This window comes from Megalopta genalis, unplaced genomic scaffold (assembly GCF_051020955.1).
Source record: "Megalopta genalis isolate 19385.01 unplaced genomic scaffold, iyMegGena1_principal scaffold0166, whole genome shotgun sequence".
Taxonomy (NCBI): Eukaryota; Metazoa; Arthropoda; class Insecta; order Hymenoptera; family Halictidae; genus Megalopta; species Megalopta genalis.
Window position 1 is genome coordinate 105,001 of NW_027476235.1, and position 20,322 is coordinate 125,322.

Genomic DNA, 20,322 nt, shown 5'->3' on the forward strand with positions numbered 1-20,322 from the left:
ATAGTTTTCTCTCTCCACTGGGCTATTCATTTTAGCCACAGTTTTCAATTGGTACGATTTGCTTCCAAATCTTACAGATGCATTTTAAAAAATTTTTCCATCGCTCGGACAGAAGAGTCGATTGCTCAGTGAGTACGAGTATACATACAAAGTGCATACGGGTAACCAACCCCGTAGGGCTTGCCACATATGGGCCATTCGGTCAAAGACACCGACCCGTGGCCACGCTGTGTGGAGAAAAGTCCGTAACGTAAACGGCACGAAACAGTCAGGACCGAAGCCCCGAAGGAGCTCTGAGACAGCTTCTCGACCGAGATCGTAGAATTGGCCCAAAACCCGCTCTGCTCCGTCCGCCTCGCACGGACCGTGTATCTCTTATAGATACCGAACGGCCGGCAAGGACGCCGGCGCCGCCGGCCGAATAGCACGCGCGCTTATGAGTGTAAACCGCCGCGGCAACAGACCGCCCGGCCGTGCTGTTGTAACATAGCGCGTGAACGAACGAAAAAAATTTTTATAGTAAACATTAAAATAAATTACACTACCGTAAACTAGACAAAAAATTACACATTTTTTCCCAATATGAAAATTTTCACAAACTTTTTAAAGTCCCATCGCATCGAGTAAACTTTTTTAATAACGCGTCCGCACGATTCTAAATGCTTAATCCATATGTGAAATCGTTCACTGATCACGAATATCGTATTTAAAAAAATTACAAAAATTTATTTTTCAAAATAATCAAAAAAAACCGAAAAATCACAAGAGTAAAGTACCATTATTTTAAACAACATGTCGTTCTAAATGCTTAATCCCTATGTAAAAAAGTTATTTAAGCAAGAATATGTAATTGAAAAAAATTAGAAAAATTTATTTTAGCCGTAAATCGAAAATAATGGGGACACCGGAGCTGTTCGAAGCGCCGAGACGCGCCGCGTACGGCCGAATATTTTCTAAGTCCCAACGTACCGATCAAGAGTAAAGTACCATTTTCCTACATTAGATTTCGTTCTAAATGCTTAATCCCTATGTAAAAACGTTAGTTAAGCAAGAATATCGTATTTTTAAAAAAATCTAATGATACGATTTTCCAGAAAATTGAAAAAACCGAAAAATGTCAAGAGTAAAGTGCCATTTTCTGACATTAGATTTCGTTCTAAATGCTTAATCCCTATGTAGAAACGTTAGTTAAGCAAGAATATCGTATTTTTAAAAAAATCTAATGATAGGATTTTTCAGAAAATTGAAAAAACCGTAAAATGTCAAGAGTAAAGTGCCCTTATTTTAAACAATGTATCGTTCTAAATGCTTAATCCCTATGTAAAAAAGTTATTTTAGCAGGAATATGTTATTGAAAAAAATTAGAAAAATTTATTTTAGCCGTAAATCGAAAATAATGGGGACACCGGAGCTGTTCGAAGCGCCGAGCGCGCCGCGTACGCCCGAATATTTTCAAAGTCCCAACGTACCGATCAAGAGTAAAGTACCATTTTCCTACATTAGATTTCGTTCTAAATGCTTAATCCCTATGTAAAAACGTTAGTTAAGCAAGAATATCGTATTTTTAAAAAAATCTAATGATAGGATTTTCCAGAAAATTGAAAAAACCGAAAAATGTCAAGAGTAAAGTGCCATTTTCTGACATTAGATTTCGTTTTAAATGCTTAATCCCTATGTAGAAACGTTAGTTAAGCAAGAATATCGTATTTTTAAAAAAATCTAATGATAGGATTTTTCAGAAAATTGAAAAAACCGTAAAATGTCAAGAGTAAAGTGCCCTTACTTTAAACAATGCATCGTTCTAAATGCTTAATCCCTATGTAAAAAAGTTATTTAAGCAGGAATATGTTATTGAAAAAAATTAGAAAAATTTATTTTAGCCGTAAATCGAAAATAATGGATCGAGCGAATCGGTCGATTGCGCCGAGACGCGCTATGATGCAACAGACGAGCGATTGGAACCCCCGAATATTTTCAAAGTCCCAACGTACCGATCAAGAGTAAAGTACCATTTTCCTACATTAGATTTCGTTCTAAATGCTTAATCCCTATGTAAAAACGTTAGTTAAGCAAGAATATCGTATTTTTAAAAAAATCTAATGATACGATTTTCCAGAAAATTGAAAAAACCGAAAAATGTCAAGAGTAAAGTGCCATTTTCTGACATTAGATTTCGTTCTAAATGCTTAATCCCTATGTAGAAACGTTAGTTAAGCAAGAATATCGTATTTTTAAAAAAATCTAATGATAGGATTTTTCAGAAAATTGAAAAAACCGTAAAATGTCAAGAGTAAAGTGCCCTTACTTTAAACAATGTATCGTTCTAAATGCTTAATCCCTATGTAAAAAAGTTATTTAAGCAGGAATATGTTATTGAAAAAAATTAGAAAAATTTATTTTAGCCGTAAATCGAAAATAATGGATCGAGCGAATCGGTCGATTGCGCCGAGACGCGCTATGATGCAACAGACGAGCGATTGGAACCCCCGAATATTTTCAAAGTCCCAACGTACCGATCAAGAGTAAAGTACCATTTTCCTACATTAGATTTCGTTCTAAATGCTTAATCCCTATGTAAAAACGTTAGTTAAGCAAGAATATCGTATTTTTAAAAAAATCTAATGATACGATTTTCCAGAAAATTGAAAAAACCGAAAAATGTCAAGAGTAAAGTGCCATTTTCTGACATTAGATTTCGTTCTAAATGCTTAATCCCTATGTAGAAACGTTAGTTAAGCAAGAATATCGTATTTTTAAAAAAATCTAATGATAGGATTTTTCAGAAAATTGAAAAAACCGTAAAATGTCAAGAGTAAAGTGCCCTTACTTTAAACAATGTATCGTTCTAAATGCTTAATCCCTATGTAAAAAAGTTATTTAAGCAGGAATATGTTATTGAAAAAAATTAGAAAAATTTATTTTAGCCGTAAATCGAAAATAATGGGGACACCGGAGCTGTTCGAAGCGCCGAGCGCGCCGCGTACGCCCGAATATTTTCAAAGTCCCAACGTACCGATCAAGAGTAAAGTACCATTTTCCTACATTAGATTTCGTTCTAAATGCTTAATCCCTATGTAAAAACGTTAGTTAAGCAAGAATATCGTATTTTTAAAAAAATCTAATGATAGGATTTTCCAGAAAATTGAAAAAACCGAAAAATGTCAAGAGTAAAGTGCCATTTTCTGACATTAGATTTCGTTCTAAATGCATAATCCCTATGTAGAAACGTTAGTTAAGCAAGAATATCGTATTTTTAAAAAAATCTAATGATAGGATTTTTCAGAAAATTGAAAAAACCGTAAAATGTCAAGAGTAAAGTGCCCTTATTTTAAACAATGTATCGTTCTAAATGCTTAATCCCTATGTAAAAAAGTTATTTAAGCAGGAATATGTTATTGAAAAAAATTAAAAAAATTTATTTTAGCCGTAAATCGAAAATAATGGATCGAGCGAATCGGTCGATTGCGCCGAGACGCGCTATTATGCAACAGACGAGCGATTGGAACGCCCGAATATTTTCAAAGTCCCAACGTACCGATCAAGAGTAAAGTACCATTTTCCTACATTAGATTTCGTTCTAAATGCTTAATCCCTATGTAAAAACGTTAGTTAAGCAAGAATATCGTATTTTAAAAAAAATCTAATGATAGGATTTTCCAGAAAAATGAAAAAACCGAAAAATGTCAAGAGTAAAGTGCCATTTTCTGACATTAGATTTCGTTCTAAATGCTTAATCCCTATGTAGAAACGTTAGTTAAGCAAGAATATCGTATTTTTAAAAAAATCTAATGATAGGATTTCCCAGAAAATTGAAAAAACCGAAAAATGTCAAGAGTAAAGTGCCATTTTCTGACATTAGATTTCGTTCTAAATGCTTAATCCCTATGTAGAAACGTTAGTTAAGCAAGAATATCGTATTTTTAAAAAAATCTAATGATAGGATTTTTCAGAAGATTGAAAAAACCGTAAAATGTCAAGAGTAAAGTGCCCTTATTTTAAACAATGTATCGTTCTAAATGCTTAATCCCTATGTAAAAAAGTTATTTAAGCAGGAATATGTTATTGAAAAAAATTAGAAAAATTTATTTTAGCCGTAAATCGAAAATAATGGATCGAGCGAATCGGTCGATTGCGCCGAGACGCGCTATGATGCAACAGACGAGCGATTGGAACGCCCGAATATTTTCAAAGTCCCAACGTACCGATCAAGAGTAAAGTACCATTTTCCTTCATTAGATTTCGTTCTAAATGCTTAATCCCTATGTAAAAACGTTAGTTAAGCAAGAATATCGTATTTTAAAAAAAATCTAATGATAGGATTTTCCAGAAAAATGAAAAAACCGAAAAATGTCAAGAGTAAAGTGCCATTTTCTGACATTAGATTTCGTTCTAAATGCTTAATCCCTATGTAGAAACGTTAGTTAAGCAAGAATATCGTATTTTTAAAAAAATCTAATGATAGGATTTTTCAGAAAATTGAAAAAACCGTAAAATGTCAAGAGTAAAGTGCCCTTATTTTAAACAATGTATCGTTCTAAATGCTTAATCCCTATGTAAAAAAGTTATTTAAGCAGGAATATGTTATTGAAAAAAATTAGAAAAATTTATTTTAGCCGTAAATCGAAAATAATGGGGACACCGGAGCTGTTCGAAGCGCCGAGCGCGCCGCGTACGCCCGAATATTTTCAAAGTCCCAACGTACCGATCAAGAGTAAAGTACCATTTTCCTACATTAGATTTCGTTCTAAATGCTTAATCCCTATGTAAAAACGTTAGTTAAGCAAGAATATCGTATTTTTAAAAAAATCTAATGATAGGATTTTCCAGAAAATTGAAAAAACCGAAAAATGTCAAGAGTAAAGTGCCATTTTCTGACATTAGATTTCGTTCTAAATGCATAATCCCTATGTAGAAACGTTAGTTAAGCAAGAATATCGTATTTTTAAAAAAATCTAATGATAGGATTTTTCAGAAAATTGAAAAAACCGTAAAATGTCAAGAGTAAAGTGCCCTTATTTTAAACAATGTATCGTTCTAAATGCTTAATCCCTATGTAAAAAAGTTATTTAAGCAGGAATATGTTATTGAAAAAAATTAAAAAAATTTATTTTAGCCGTAAATCGAAAATAATGGATCGAGCGAATCGGTCGATTGCGCCGAGACGCGCTATTATGCAACAGACGAGCGATTGGAACGCCCGAATATTTTCAAAGTCCCAACGTACCGATCAAGAGTAAAGTACCATTTTCCTACATTAGATTTCGTTCTAAATGCTTAATCCCTATGTAAAAACGTTAGTTAAGCAAGAATATCGTATTTTAAAAAAAATCTAATGATAGGATTTTCCAGAAAAATGAAAAAACCGAAAAATGTCAAGAGTAAAGTGCCATTTTCTGACATTAGATTTCGTTCTAAATGCTTAATCCCTATGTAGAAACGTTAGTTAAGCAAGAATATCGTATTTTTAAAAAAATCTAATGATAGGATTTCCCAGAAAATTGAAAAAACCGAAAAATGTCAAGAGTAAAGTGCCATTTTCTGACATTAGATTTCGTTCTAAATGCTTAATCCCTATGTAGAAACGTTAGTTAAGCAAGAATATCGTATTTTTAAAAAAATCTAATGATAGGATTTTTCAGAAGATTGAAAAAACCGTAAAATGTCAAGAGTAAAGTGCCCTTATTTTAAACAATGTATCGTTCTAAATGCTTAATCCCTATGTAAAAAAGTTATTTAAGCAGGAATATGTTATTGAAAAAAATTAGAAAAATTTATTTTAGCCGTAAATCGAAAATAATGGATCGAGCGAATCGGTCGATTGCGCCGAGACGCGCTATGATGCAACAGACGAGCGATTGGAACGCCCGAATATTTTCAAAGTCCCAACGTACCGATCAAGAGTAAAGTACCATTTTCCTTCATTAGATTTCGTTCTAAATGCTTAATCCCTATGTAAAAACGTTAGTTAAGCAAGAATATCGTATTTTAAAAAAAATCTAATGATAGGATTTTCCAGAAAAATGAAAAAACCGAAAAATGTCAAGAGTAAAGTGCCATTTTCTGACATTAGATTTCGTTCTAAATGCTTAATCCCTATGTAGAAACGTTAGTTAAGCAAGAATATCGTATTTTTAAAAAAATCTAATGATAGGATTTTTCAGAAAATTGAAAAAACCGTAAAATGTCAAGAGTAAAGTGCCCTTACTTTAAACAATGTATCGTTCTAAATGCTTAATCCCTATGTAAAAAAGTTATTTAAGCAGGAATATGTTATTGAAAAAAATTAGAAAAATTTATTTTAGCCGTAAATCGAAAATAATGGGGACACCGGAGCTGTTCGAAGCGCCGAGCGCGCCGCGTACGCCCGAATATTTTCAAAGTCCCAACGTACCGATCAAGAGTAAAGTACCATTTTCCTACATTAGATTTCGTTCTAAATGCTTAATCCCTATGTAAAAACGTTAGTTAAGCAAGAATATCGTATTTTTAAAAAAATCTAATGATAGGATTTTCCAGAAAATTGAAAAAACCGAAAAATGTCAAGAGTAAAGTGCCATTTTCTGACATTAGATTTCGTTCTAAATGCATAATCCCTATGTAGAAACGTTAGTTAAGCAAGAATATCGTATTTTTAAAAAAATCTAATGATAGGATTTTTCAGAAAATTGAAAAAACCGTAAAATGTCAAGAGTAAAGTGCCCTTATTTTAAACAATGTATCGTTCTAAATGCTTAATCCCTATGTAAAAAAGTTATTTAAGCAGGAATATGTTATTGAAAAAAATTAAAAAAATTTATTTTAGCCGTAAATCGAAAATAATGGATCGAGCGAATCGGTCGATTGCGCCGAGACGCGCTATTATGCAACAGACGAGCGATTGGAACGCCCGAATATTTTCAAAGTCCCAACGTACCGATCAAGAGTAAAGTACCATTTTCCTACATTAGATTTCGTTCTAAATGCTTAATCCCTATGTAAAAACGTTAGTTAAGCAAGAATATCGTATTTTAAAAAAAATCTAATGATAGGATTTTCCAGAAAAATGAAAAAACCGAAAAATGTCAAGAGTAAAGTGCCATTTTCTGACATTAGATTTCGTTCTAAATGCTTAATCCCTATGTAGAAACGTTAGTTAAGCAAGAATATCGTATTTTTAAAAAAATCTAATGATAGGATTTCCCAGAAAATTGAAAAAACCGAAAAATGTCAAGAGTAAAGTGCCATTTTCTGACATTAGATTTCGTTCTAAATGCTTAATCCCTATGTAGAAACGTTAGTTAAGCAAGAATATCGTATTTTTAAAAAAATCTAATGATAGGATTTTTCAGAAGATTGAAAAAACCGTAAAATGTCAAGAGTAAAGTGCCCTTATTTTAAACAATGTATCGTTCTAAATGCTTAATCCCTATGTAAAAAAGTTATTTAAGCAGGAATATGTTATTGAAAAAAATTAGAAAAATTTATTTTAGCCGTAAATCGAAAATAATGGATCGAGCGAATCGGTCGATTGCGCCGAGACGCGCTATGATGCAACAGACGAGCGATTGGAACGCCCGAATATTTTCAAAGTCCCAACGTACCGATCAAGAGTAAAGTACCATTTTCCTTCATGAGATTTCGTTCTAAATGCTTAATCCCTATGTAAAAACGTTAGTTAAGCAAGAATATCGTATTTTAAAAAAAATCTAATGATAGGATTTTCCAGAAAAATGAAAAAACCGAAAAATGTCAAGAGTAAAGTGCCATTTTCTGACATTAGATTTCGTTCTAAATGCTTAATCCCTATGTAGAAACGTTAGTTAAGCAAGAATATCGTATTTTTAAAAAAATCTAATGATAGGATTTTTCAGAAAATTGAAAAAACCGTAAAATGTCAAGAGTAAAGTGCCCTTATTTTAAACAATGTATCGTTCTAAATGCTTAATCCCTATGTAAAAAAGTTATTTAAGCAGGAATATGTTATTGAAAAAAATTAGAAAAATTTATTTTAGCCGTAAATCGAAAATAATGGATCGAGCGAATCGGTCGATTGCGCCGAGACGCGCTATGATGCAACAGACGAGCGATTGGAACGCCCGAATATTTTCAAAGTCCCAACGTACCGATCAAGAGTAAAGTACCATTTTCCTACATTAGATTTCGTTCTAAATGCTTAATCCCTATGTAAAAACGTTAGTTAAGCAAGAATATCGTATTTTAAAAAAAATCTAATGATAGGATTTTCCAGAAAATTGAAAAAACCGAAAAATGTCAAGAGTAAAGTGCCATTTTCTGACATTAGATTTCGTTCTAAATGCTTAATCCCTATGTAGAAACGTTAGTTAAGCAAGAATATCGTATTTTTAAAAAAATCTAATGATAGGATTTTTCAGAAAATTGAAAAAACCGTAAAATGTCAAGAGTAAAGTGCCCTTATTTTAAACAATGTATCGTTCTAAATGCTTAATCCCTATGTAAAAAAGTTATTTAAGCAGGAATATGTTATTGAAAAAAATTAGAAAAATTTATTTTAGCCGTAAATCGAAAATAATGGATCGAGCGAATCGCTCGATTGCGCCGAGACGCGCTATGATGCAACAGACGAGCGATTGGAACGCCCGAATATTTTCAAAGTCCCAACGTACCGATCAAGAGTAAAGTACCATTTTCCTACATTAGATTTCGTTCTAAATGCTTAATCCCTATGTAGAAACGTTAGTTAAGCAAGAATATCGTATTTTTAAAAAAATCTAATGATAGGATTTTCCAGAAAATTGAAAAAACCGAAAAATGTCAAGAGTAAAGTGCCATTTTCTGACATTAGATTTCGTTCTAAATGCTTAATCCCTATGTAGAAACGTTAGTTAAGCAAGAATATCGTATTTTTAAAAAAATCTAATGATAGGATTTTTCAGAAGATTGAAAAAACCGTAAAATGTCAAGAGTAAAGTGCCCTTATTTTAAACAATGTATCGTTCTAAATGCTTAATCCCTATGTAAAAAAGTTATTTAAGCAGGAATATGTTATTGAAAAAAATTAGAAAAATTTATTTTAGCCGTAAATCGAAAATAATGGATCGAGCGAATCGGTCGATTGCGCCGAGACGCGCTATGATGCAACAGACGAGCGATTGGAACGCCCGAATATTTTCAAAGTCCCAACGTACCGATCAAGAGTAAAGTACCATTTTCCTACATTAGATTTCGTTCTAAATGCTTAATCCCTATGTAAAAACGTTAGTTAAGCAAGAATATCGTATTTTTAAAAAAATCTAATGATAGGATTTTCCAGAAAAATGAAAAAACCGAAAAATGTCAAGAGTAAAGTGCCATTTTCTGACATTAGATTTCGTTCTAAATGCTTAATCCCTATGTAGAAACGTTAGTTAAGCAAGAATATCGTATTTTTAAAAAAATCTAATGATAGGATTTTTCAGAAAATTGAAAAAACCGTAAAATGTCAAGAGTAAAGTGCCCTTATTTTAAACAATGTATCGTTCTAAATGCTTAATCCCTATGTAAAAAAGTTATTTAAGCAGGAATATGTTATTGAAAAAAATTAGAAAAATTTATTTTAGCCGTAAATCGAAAATAATGGATCGAGCGAATCGGTCGATTGCGCCGAGACGCGCTATGATGCAACAGACGAGCGATTGGAACCCCCGAATATTTTCAAAGTCCCAACGTACCGATCAAGAGTAAAGTACCATTTTCCTACATTAGATTTCGTTCTAAATGCTTAATCCCTATGTAAAAACGTTAGTTAAGCAAGAATATCGTATTTTAAAAAAAATCTAATGATAGGATTTTCCAGAAAAATGAAAAAACCGAAAAATGTCAAGAGTAAAGTGCCATTTTCTGACATTAGATTTCGTTCTAAATGCTTAATCCCTATGTAGAAACGTTAGTTAAGCAAGAATATCGTATTTTTAAAAAAATCTAATGATAGGATTTTCCAGAAAATTGAAAAAACCGAAAAATGTCAAGAGTAAAGTGCCCTTATTTTAAACATTATATCGTTCTAAATGCTTAATCCCTATGTAAAAAAGTTATCTAAGCAAGAATATGTTATTGAATAAAATGAGAAAAATTTATTTTAGCCGTAAATCGAAAATAATGGGTCGAGCGAATCGCTCGATTGCGCCGAGACGCGCTATGATGCAACAGACGAGCGATTGGAACGCCCGAATATTTTCAAAGTCCCAACGTACCGATCAAGAGTAAAGTACCATTTTCCTACATTAGATTTCGTTCTAAATGCTTAATCCCTATGTAGAAACGTTAGTTAAGCAAGAATATCGTATTTTTAAAAAAATCTAATGATAGGATTTTCCAGAAAATTGAAAAAACCGAAAAATGTCAAGAGTAAAGTGCCATTTTCTGACATTAGATTTCGTTCTAAATGCTTAATCCCTATGTAGAAACGTTAGTTAAGCAAGAATATCGTATTTTTAAAAAAATCTAATGATAGGATTTTTCAGAAAATTGAAAAAACCGTAAAATGTCAAGAGTAAAGTGCCCTTATTTTAAACATTATATCGTTCTAAATGCTTAATCCCTATGTAAAAAAGTTATCTAAGCAAGAATATGTTATTGAATAAAATGAGAAAAATTTATTTTAGCCGTAAATCGAAAATAATGGGTCGAGCGAATCGCTCGATTGCGCCGAGACGCGCTATGATGCAACAGACGAGCGATTGGAACGCCCGAATATTTTCAAAGTCCCAACGTACCGATCAAGAGTAAAGTACCATTTTCCTACATTAGATTTCGTTCTAAATGCTTAATCCCTATGTAAAAACGTTAGTTAAGCAAGAATATCGTATTTTTAAAAAAATCTAATGATAGGATTTTCCAGAAAATTGAAAAAACCGAAAAATGTCAAGAGTAAAGTGCCATTTTCTGACATTAGATTTCGTTCTAAATGCTTAATCCCTATGTAGAAACGTTAGTTAAGCAAGAATATCGTATTTTTAAAAAAATCTAATGATAGGATTTTTCAGAAAATTGAAAAAACCGTAAAATGTCAAGAGTAAAGTGCCCTTACTTTAAACAATGCATCGTTCTAAATGCTTAATCCCTATGTAAAAACGTTAGTTAAGCAAGAATATCGTATTTTTAAAAAAATCTAATGATACGATTTTCCAGAAAATTGAAAAAACCGAAAAATGTCAAGAGTAAAGTGCCATTTTCTGACATTAGATTTCGTTCTAAATGCTTAATCCCTATGTAGAAACGTTAGTTAAGCAAGAATATCGTATTTTTAAAAAAATCTAATGATAGGATTTTTCAGAAAATTGAAAAAACCGTAAAATGTCAAGAGTAAAGTGCCCTTATTTTAAACAATGTATCGTTCTAAATGCTTAATCCCTATGTAAAAAAGTTATTTAAGCAGGAATATGTTATTGAAAAAAATTAGAAAAATTTATTTTAGCCGTAAATCGAAAATAATGGATCGAGCGAATCGCTCGATTGCGCCGAGACGCGCTATGATGCAACAGACGAGCGATTGGAACGCCCGAATATTTTCAAAGTCCCAACGTACCGATCAAGAGTAAAGTACCATTTTCCTACATTAGATTTCGTTCTAAATGCTTAATCCCTATGTAGAAACGTTAGTTAAGCAAGAATATCGTATTTTTAAAAAAATCTAATGATAGGATTTTCCAGAAAATTGAAAAAACCGAAAAATGTCAAGAGTAAAGTGCCATTTTCTGACATTAGATTTCGTTCTAAATGCTTAATCCCTATGTAGAAACGTTAGTTAAGCAAGAATATCGTATTTTTAAAAAAATCTAATGATAGGATTTTTCAGAAAATTGAAAAAACCGTAAAATGTCAAGAGTAAAGTGCCCTTATTTTAAACATTATATCGTTCTAAATGCTTAATCCCTATGTAAAAAAGTTATCTAAGCAAGAATATGTTATTGAATAAAATGAGAAAAATTTATTTTAGCCGTAAATCGAAAATAATGGGTCGAGCGAATCGCTCGATTGCGCCGAGACGCGCTATGATGCAACAGACGAGCGATTGGAACGCCCGAATATTTTCAAAGTCCCAACGTACCGATCAAGAGTAAAGTACCATTTTCCTACATTAGATTTCGTTCTAAATGCTTAATCCCTATGTAAAAACGTTAGTTAAGCAAGAATATCGTATTTTTAAAAAAATCTAATGATAGGATTTTCCAGAAAATTGAAAAAACCGAAAAATGTCAAGAGTAAAGTGCCATTTTCTGACATTAGATTTCGTTCTAAATGCTTAATCCCTATGTAGAAACGTTAGTTAAGCAAGAATATCGTATTTTTAAAAAAATCTAATGATAGGATTTTTCAGAAAATTGAAAAAACCGTAAAATGTCAAGAGTAAAGTGCCCTTACTTTAAACAATGCATCGTTCTAAATGCTTAATCCCTATGTAAAAACGTTAGTTAAGCAAGAATATCGTATTTTTAAAAAAATCTAATGATACGATTTTCCAGAAAATTGAAAAAACCGAAAAATGTCAAGAGTAAAGTGCCATTTTCTGACATTAGATTTCGTTCTAAATGCTTAATCCCTATGTAGAAACGTTAGTTAAGCAAGAATATCGTATTTTTAAAAAAATCTAATGATAGGATTTTTCAGAAAATTGAAAAAACCGTAAAATGTCAAGAGTAAAGTGCCCTTATTTTAAACAATGTATCGTTCTAAATGCTTAATCCCTATGTAAAAAAGTTATTTAAGCAGGAATATGTTATTGAAAAAAATTAGAAAAATTTATTTTAGCCGTAAATCGAAAATAATGGATCGAGCGAATCGCTCGATTGCGCCGAGACGCGCTATGATGCAACAGACGAGCGATTGGAACGCCCGAATATTTTCAAAGTCCCAACGTACCGATCAAGAGTAAAGTACCATTTTCCTACATTAGATTTCGTTCTAAATGCTTAATCCCTATGTAGAAACGTTAGTTAAGCAAGAATATCGTATTTTTAAAAAAATCTAATGATAGGATTTTCCAGAAAATTGAAAAAACCGAAAAATGTCAAGAGTAAAGTGCCATTTTCTGACATTAGATTTCGTTCTAAATGCTTAATCCCTATGTAGAAACGTTAGTTAAGCAAGAATATCGTATTTTTAAAAAAATCTAATGATAGGATTTTTCAGAAGATTGAAAAAACCGTAAAATGTCAAGAGTAAAGTGCCCTTATTTTAAACAATGTATCGTTCTAAATGCTTAATCCCTATGTAAAAAAGTTATTTAAGCAGGAATATGTTATTGAAAAAAATTAGAAAAATTTATTTTAGCCGTAAATCGAAAATAATGGATCGAGCGAATCGGTCGATTGCGCCGAGACGCGCTATGATGCAACAGACGAGCGATTGGAACGCCCGAATATTTTCAAAGTCCCAACGTACCGATCAAGAGTAAAGTACCATTTTCCTACATTAGATTTCGTTCTAAATGCTTAATCCCTATGTAAAAACGTTAGTTAAGCAAGAATATCGTATTTTTAAAAAAATCTAATGATAGGATTTTCCAGAAAAATGAAAAAACCGAAAAATGTCAAGAGTAAAGTGCCATTTTCTGACATTAGATTTCGTTCTAAATGCTTAATCCCTATGTAGAAACGTTAGTTAAGCAAGAATATCGTATTTTTAAAAAAATCTAATGATAGGATTTTTCAGAAAATTGAAAAAACCGTAAAATGTCAAGAGTAAAGTGCCCTTATTTTAAACAATGTATCGTTCTAAATGCTTAATCCCTATGTAAAAAAGTTATTTAAGCAGGAATATGTTATTGAAAAAAATTAGAAAAATTTATTTTAGCCGTAAATCGAAAATAATGGATCGAGCGAATCGGTCGATTGCGCCGAGACGCGCTATGATGCAACAGACGAGCGATTGGAACCCCCGAATATTTTCAAAGTCCCAACGTACCGATCAAGAGTAAAGTACCATTTTCCTACATTAGATTTCGTTCTAAATGCTTAATCCCTATGTAAAAACGTTAGTTAAGCAAGAATATCGTATTTTAAAAAAAATCTAATGATAGGATTTTCCAGAAAAATGAAAAAACCGAAAAATGTCAAGAGTAAAGTGCCATTTTCTGACATTAGATTTCGTTCTAAATGCTTAATCCCTATGTAGAAACGTTAGTTAAGCAAGAATATCGTATTTTTAAAAAAATCTAATGATAGGATTTTCCAGAAAATTGAAAAAACCGAAAAATGTCAAGAGTAAAGTGCCCTTATTTTAAACATTATATCGTTCTAAATGCTTAATCCCTATGTAAAAAAGTTATCTAAGCAAGAATATGTTATTGAATAAAATGAGAAAAATTTATTTTAGCCGTAAATCGAAAATAATGGGTCGAGCGAATCGCTCGATTGCGCCGAGACGCGCTATGATGCAACAGACGAGCGATTGGAACGCCCGAATATTTTCAAAGTCCCAACGTACCGATCAAGAGTAAAGTACCATTTTCCTACATTAGATTTCGTTCTAAATGCTTAATCCCTATGTAGAAACGTTAGTTAAGCAAGAATATCGTATTTTTAAAAAAATCTAATGATAGGATTTTCCAGAAAATTGAAAAAACCGAAAAATGTCAAGAGTAAAGTGCCATTTTCTGACATTAGATTTCGTTCTAAATGCTTAATCCCTATGTAGAAACGTTAGTTAAGCAAGAATATCGTATTTTTAAAAAAATCTAATGATAGGATTTTTCAGAAAATTGAAAAAACCGTAAAATGTCAAGAGTAAAGTGCCCTTATTTTAAACATTATATCGTTCTAAATGCTTAATCCCTATGTAAAAAAGTTATCTAAGCAAGAATATGTTATTGAATAAAATGAGAAAAATTTATTTTAGCCGTAAATCGAAAATAATGGGTCGAGCGAATCGCTCGATTGCGCCGAGACGCGCTATGATGCAACAGACGAGCGATTGGAACGCCCGAATATTTTCAAAGTCCCAACGTACCGATCAAGAGTAAAGTACCATTTTCCTACATTAGATTTCGTTCTAAATGCTTAATCCCTATGTAAAAACGTTAGTTAAGCAAGAATATCGTATTTTTAAAAAAATCTAATGATAGGATTTTCCAGAAAATTGAAAAAACCGAAAAATGTCAAGAGTAAAGTGCCATTTTCTGACATTAGATTTCGTTCTAAATGCTTAATCCCTATGTAGAAACGTTAGTTAAGCAAGAATATCGTATTTTTAAAAAAATCTAATGATAGGATTTTTCAGAAAATTGAAAAAACCGTAAAATGTCAAGAGTAAAGTGCCCTTACTTTAAACAATGCATCGTTCTAAATGCTTAATCCCTATGTAAAAACGTTAGTTAAGCAAGAATATCGTATTTTTAAAAAAATCTAATGATACGATTTTCCAGAAAATTGAAAAAACCGAAAAATGTCAAGAGTAAAGTGCCATTTTCTGACATTAGATTTCGTTCTAAATGCTTAATCCCTATGTAGAAACGTTAGTTAAGCAAGAATATCGTATTTTTAAAAAAATCTAATGATAGGATTTTTCAGAAAATTGAAAAAACCGTAAAATGTCAAGAGTAAAGTGCCCTTATTTTAAACAATGTATCGTTCTAAATGCTTAATCCCTATGTAAAAAAGTTATTTAAGCAGGAATATGTTATTGAAAAAAATTAGAAAAATTTATTTTAGCCGTAAATCGAAAATAATGGATCGAGCGAATCGCTCGATTGCGCCGAGACGCGCTATGATGCAACAGACGAGCGATTGGAACGCCCGAATATTTTCAAAGTCCCAACGTACCGATCAAGAGTAAAGTACCATTTTCCTACATTAGATTTCGTTCTAAATGCTTAATCCCTATGTAGAAACGTTAGTTAAGCAAGAATATCGTATTTTTAAAAAAATCTAATGATAGGATTTTCCAGAAAATTGAAAAAACCGAAAAATGTCAAGAGTAAAGTGCCATTTTCTGACATTAGATTTCGTTCTAAATGCTTAATCCCTATGTAGAAACGTTAGTTAAGCAAGAATATCGTATTTTTAAAAAAATCTAATGATAGGATTTTTCAGAAAATTGAAAAAACCGTAAAATGTCAAGAGTAAAGTGCCCTTATTTTAAACATTATATCGTTCTAAATGCTTAATCCCTATGTAAAAAAGTTATCTAAGCAAGAATATGTTATTGAATAAAATGAGAAAAATTTATTTTAGCCGTAAATCGAAAATAATGGGTCGAGCGAATCGCTCGATTGCGCCGAGACGCGCTATGATGCAACAGACGAGCGATTGGAACGCCCGAATATTTTCAAAGTCCCAACGTACCGATCAAGAGTAAAGTACCATTTTCCTACATTAGATTTCGTTCTAAATGCTTAATCCCTATGTAAAAACGTTAGTTAAGCAAGAATATCGTATTTTTAAAAAAATCTAATGATAGGATTTTCCAGAAAATTGAAAAAACCGAAAAATGTCAAGAGTAAAGTGCCATTTTCTGACATTAGATTTCGTTCTAAATGCTTAATCCCTATGTAGAAACGTTAGTTAAGCAAGAATATCGTATTTTTAAAAAAATCTAATGATAGGATTTTTCAGAAAATTGAAAAAACCGTAAAATGTCAAGAGTAAAGTGCCCTTACTTTAAACAATGCATCGTTCTAAATGCTTAATCCCTATGTAAAAACGTTAGTTAAGCAAGAATATCGTATTTTTAAAAAAATCTAATGATACGATTTTCCAGAAAATTGAAAAAACCGAAAAATGTCAAGAGTAAAGTGCCATTTTCTGACATTAGATTTCGTTCTAAATGCTTAATCCCTATGTAGAAACGTTAGTTAAGCAAGAATATCGTATTTTTAAAAAAATCTAATGATAGGATTTTTCAGAAAATTGAAAAAACCGTAAAATGTCAAGAGTAAAGTGCCCTTATTTTAAACAATGTATCGTTCTAAATGCTTAATCCCTATGTAAAAAAGTTATTTAAGCAGGAATATGTTATTGAAAAAAATTAGAAAAATTTATTTTAGCCGTAAATCGAAAATAATGGATCGAGCGAATCGGTCGATTGCGCCGAGACGCGCTATGATGCAACAGACGAGCGATTGGAACGCCCGAATATTTTCAAAGTCCCAACGTACCGATCAAGAGTAAAGTACCATTTTCCTTCATGAGATTTCGTTCTAAATGCTTAATCCCTATGTAAAAACGTTAGTTAAGCAAGAATATCGTATTTTAAAAAAAATCTAATGATAGGATTTTCCAGAAAAATGAAAAAACCGAAAAATGTCAAGAGTAAAGTGCCATTTTCTGACATTAGATTTCGTTCTAAATGCTTAATCCCTATGTAGAAACGTTAGTTAAGCAAGAATATCGTATTTTTAAAAAAATCTAATGATAGGATTTTTCAGAAAATTGAAAAAACCGTAAAATGTCAAGAGTAAAGTGCCCTTATTTTAAACAATGTATCGTTCTAAATGCTTAATCCCTATGTAAAAAAGTTATTTAAGCAGGAATATGTTATTGAAAAAAATTAGAAAAATTTATTTTAGCCGTAAATCGAAAATAATGGATCGAGCGAATCGGTCGATTGCGCCGAGACGCGCTATGATGCAACAGACGAGCGATTGGAACGCCCGAATATTTTCAAAGTCCCAACGTACCGATCAAGAGTAAAGTACCATTTTCCTACATTAGATTTCGTTCTAAATGCTTAATCCCTATGTAAAAACGTTAGTTAAGCAAGAATATCGTATTTTAAAAAAAATCTAATGATAGGATTTTCCAGAAAATTGAAAAAACCGAAAAATGTCAAGAGTAAAGTGCCATTTTCTGACATTAGATTTCGTTCTAAATGCTTAATCCCTATGTAGAAACGTTAGTTAAGCAAGAATATCGTATTTTTAAAAAAATCTAATGATAGGATTTTTCAGAAAATTGAAAAAACCGTAAAATGTCAAGAGTAAAGTGCCCTTATTTTAAACAATGTATCGTTCTAAATGCTTAATCCCTATGTAAAAAAGTTATTTAAGCAGGAATATGTTATTGAAAAAAATTAGAAAAATTTATTTTAGCCGTAAATCGAAAATAATGGATCGAGCGAATCGCTCGATTGCGCCGAGACGCGCTATGATGCAACAGACGAGCGATTGGAACGCCCGAATATTTTCAAAGTCCCAACGTACCGATCAAGAGTAAAGTACCATTTTCCTACATTAGATTTCGTTCTAAATGCTTAATCCCTATGTAGAAACGTTAGTTAAGCAAGAATATCGTATTTTTAAAAAAATCTAATGATAGGATTTTCCAGAAAATTGAAAAAACCGAAAAATGTCAAGAGTAAAGTGCCATTTTCTGACATTAGATTTCGTTCTAAATGCTTAATCCCTATGTAGAAACGTTAGTTAAGCAAGAATATCGTATTTTTAAAAAAATCTAATGATAGGATTTTTCAGAAGATTGAAAAAACCGTAAAATGTCAAGAGTAAAGTGCCCTTATTTTAAACAATGTATCGTTCTAAATGCTTAATCCCTATGTAAAAAAGTTATTTAAGCAGGAATATGTTATTGAAAAAAATTAGAAAAATTTATTTTAGCCGTAAATCGAAAATAATGGATCGAGCGAATCGGTCGATTGCGCCGAGACGCGCTATGATGCAACAGACGAGCGATTGGAACGCCCGAATATTTTCAAAGTCCCAACGTACCGATCAAGAGTAAAGTACCATTTTCCTACATTAGATTTCGTTCTAAATGCTTAATCCCTATGTAAAAACGTTAGTTAAGCAAGAATATCGTATTTTTAAAAAAATCTAATGATAGGATTTTCCAGAAAAATGAAAAAACCGAAAAATGTCAAGAGTAAAGTGCCATTTTCTGACATTAGATTTCGTTCTAAATGCTTAATCCCTATGTAGAAACGTTAGTTAAGCAAGAATATCGTATTTTTAAAAAAATCTAATGATAGGATTTTTCAGAAAATTGAAAAAACCGTAAAATGTCAAGAGTAAAGTGCCCTTATTTTAAACAATGTATCGTTCTAAATGCTTAATCCCTATGTAAAAAAGTTATTTAAGCAGGAATATGTTATTGAAAAAAATTAGAAAAATTTATTTTAGCCGTAAATCGAAAATAATGGATCGAGCGAATCGGTCGATTGCGCCGAGACGCGCTATGATGCAACAGACGAGCGATTGGAACCCCCGAATATTTTCAAAGTCCCAACGTACCGATCAAGAGTAAAGTACCATTTTCCTACATTAGATTTCGTTCTAAATGCTTAATCCCTATGTAAAAACGTTAGTTAAGCAAGAATATCGTATTTTAAAAAAAATCTAATGATAGGATTTTCCAGAAAAATGAAAAAACCGAAAAATGTCAAGAGTAAAGTGCCATTTTCTGACATTAGATTTCGTTCTAAATGCTTAATCCCTATGTAGAAACGTTAGTTAAGCAAGAATATCGTATTTTTAAAAAAATCTAATGATAGGATTTTCCAGAAAATTGAAAAAACCGAAAAATGTCAAGAGTAAAGTGCCCTTATTTTAAACATTATATCGTTCTAAATGCTTAATCCCTATGTAAAAAAGTTATCTAAGCAAGAATATGTTATTGAATAAAATGAGAAAAATTTATTTTAGCCGTAAATCGAAAATAATGGGTCGAGCGAATCGCTCGATTGCGCCGAGACGCGCTATGATGCAACAGACGAGCGATTGGAACGCCCGAATATTTTCAAAGTCCCAACGTACCGATCAAGAGTAAAGTACCATTTTCCTACATTAGATTTCGTTCTAAATGCTTAATCCCTATGTAGAAACGTTAGTTAAGCAAGAATATCGTATTTTTAAAAAAATCTAATGATAGGATTTTCCAGAAAATTGAAAAAACCGAAAAATGTCAAGAGTAAAGTGCCATTTTCTGACATTAGATTTCGTTCTAAATGCTTAATCCCTATGTAGAAACGTTAGTTAAGCAAGAATATCGTATTTTTAAAAAAATCTAATGATAGGATTTTTCAGAAAATTGAAAAAACCGTAAAATGTCAAGAGTAAAGTGCCCTTATTTTAAACATTATATCGTTCTAAATGCTTAATCCCTATGTAAAAAAGTTATCTAAGCAAGAATATGTTATTGAATAAAATGAGAAAAATTTATTTTAGCCGTAAATCGAAAATAATGGGTCGAGCGAATCGCTCGATTGCGCCGAGACGCGCTATGATGCAACAGACGAGCGATTGGAACGCCCGAATATTTTCAAAGTCCCAACGTACCGATCAAGAGTAAAGTACCATTTTCCTACATTAGATTTCGTTCTAAATGCTTAATCCCTATGTAAAAACGTTAGTTAAGCAAGAATATCGTATTTTTA